The 2,485-nt window shown below is 41.6% G+C and overlaps 1 non-coding gene across 1 annotated transcript; it reads right to left on the bottom strand.

Moving 5' to 3' along the window:
* Positions 1-682: 682 nt before the first annotated feature.
* On the bottom strand, positions 683-793 carry LOC148474708 (U6 spliceosomal RNA). The gene has a single exon (XR_015872859.1). It is a non-coding gene; the product is annotated as a U6 spliceosomal RNA (small nuclear RNA).
* Between the last annotated feature and the right edge of the window lie 1,692 nt (positions 794-2,485).

Here is a 2,485-nt window from a genome sequence, read left to right on the forward strand (position 1 = left end):
TAGGAGCAGAAAAACCTACAAATTCTGTGATTTTAGCTGTTTTTATGCTTTTTTCAAAAAAATACAGATCCAAAACACAAAACGCAGAACCCAAAACACGGAAGGGTGGTTTTGGCAAAACCAATCCAGATCCAAAACACGAAGAAAGATCCAGATCCAAAACCAAAACACAAAACACGAAAAGTGGCCGGTGCACACCCCTACTATAGAGTAGTCACTACTGCTTGGGGCGGGTCTCACACTTATGTATGAGGCGCCCCAGGTGGGGACTATACAGCACACTCCCTGTGCCAGCCTGAAAGAAAACCACAGCAACGACCCCAAACAACAGACGTCAATCATGATGGAAGTGCGTAGTCAGTACAAACTGCAGGCCCGAACATAGTATGAAAACAACCCGGATACCCTGGCAGTTAAAGAGCACGGATGCAACAGCCACCCAGGGAGAGCTACCAATATAGGGAAGCATCCCATACAGCAAGGCTAAAGCACTAGGAGAACCATAAAGGTACCCATCAGGTACCTGTCAGTGTGCGGAAAATATCCACAGATACTGAACAGGAATAAGGCTCCCTGCGCAGAACATAATGACTGTCACACTTTAATGTAAAGAAGTGCCTAAGCCCATAGAGGCGCTACAGTCCATTACAAACCCAACAGATTCTAGTAGAATAAGGTGACAATTAATATGGAACGCTTCACGAATTTGCGTGTCATCCTTGTGCAGGGGCCATGCTAATCTTCTCTGTATCGTTCTAATTTTTTTTAGTATATGTGCTGCCGAAGCAAGCACTCTCAATGTTGGAACTATGCACCCACAGCCAGGAAAACTCTAAAGTGTAGTAGAGCCAACTGATTACGAGAGCGGATGGCTGCTAGGACTGCAACTAGGGTGCGGAAGGGAGACTTGTAATGTCGGGTTGCATGAAATAGGAGCATCTTCCGAGGCATTAGTGAGGTACTGCTTACCTATGAGCAACCAGAAGCCCTCTAGATGTAATGTAGAATATCACTGACCTTTTCCATCTCACAGCAACCAGTCACGTCAGGTATAGAGAGTTTTTCAGTGGGCTAACCAATGCTCTACAGCACAGACTTCAGTCTGGCGATGTTGTCTTAGGAAATACTGTAGAAAACTAGAAAGTTGTTAGTGGAGACAAGAAGGTTGTACAACAGGACTCTATACCTGAGCTTGTTACATTAGGGATGTGTATACATATAGATTATACATATACCCCAAATACGGTCTGCTAGTGTATCAGTACATTTATACTTATAATGGTGAAGTGCGTATTAGTTAAAAGGCGGATTTAAATAAAACCATTTACCGGTCAAGATACACACAGACATATGACATATTTGATGATGGATCCCCACCAGTGACTCTTGAAAGTTATAGTGATCACAACGAGAGGGATTCAAAATTGAACGGCAGGGCCAAGGATTAATGTAATACTCACCATCTAATCAAGCCAGACCTGATCCTGCCTATTCGGCGGGTGGCCCTAGGCCTTCAGGCACAGTAGCTGAAACTGCAGTCTGTTGTCATTTAAACAATTAAGAGGATGGTGTAGAACCTGGATTCTCCATGTACTGATAGGAAGTGTACTTAGGGGCCACTTTATAGCCTCATTTTATTGATATATTGACAAGACAATAATATTGAGTACTGGAACCTATACTGAGAAAGGCAACTGTACATAGACAGAATGCATTAGTTATCCCAAGTAAAGAAGGGATATATCTGTAGAGATAACCCCAGTTAGGGTTAAAAAACAGGTTTTCTGAAAAATTAGAAAATATTCATACAAGGAATGTGAATATATATGTATATATACACACGCACACCCGGTCAACATAGTTGCATGAGAAGGCAATCTCTTTGAAGGAAGAGTTAGTACCAATATAGGAAGTTTACTTGTCAGACTCGTGCACCAGAAGATCATTATGCTATATTATATATATATATATCTCCTGCATTCTTAAGAGTCCTATAAGTTTGCCCACTATATACATGTGTGGACATACAAGAAGGCCCCAGGCCATGCATAGGGTCCATACTAGAAGCAATGCCTTAGGGAGTTGTGACTATCACAATGTAGGCTGCAGAACATGACTGTAGTCTATAGAGCCACCATTTTATATATATATCCATATACATACAGTATATGGGTATTGTTATTGTACCGAACAACCGCATCAGGAGAGGCCAGCCTCCAATCGCAGGATCCTTCTTTTAAAATATGCTAGGTATCAGACAAAACTGATAACAGATCCTTTTCTGCCTTTACGGTAAGGATAAGAAGCGAAACATACATACATATACAGTCAGGTCCATAAATATTGGGACATTGACAGAGTTTTCATATTTTGGCCTCTATTCACCACCACAATGGCTTTGAAATGAAACAAACAAGATGTGCTTTAACTGCAGACTTTCAGAGGGTAATTACATCCAAATCAGGTGAACGGTGTAGGAATTACA

The sequence above is a fragment of the Taudactylus pleione genome, unplaced genomic scaffold, assembly GCF_031769625.1.
Source record: "Taudactylus pleione unplaced genomic scaffold, aTauple2 ptg000817l, whole genome shotgun sequence".
In the NCBI taxonomy this organism is placed as follows: Eukaryota; Metazoa; Chordata; class Amphibia; order Anura; family Myobatrachidae; genus Taudactylus; species Taudactylus pleione.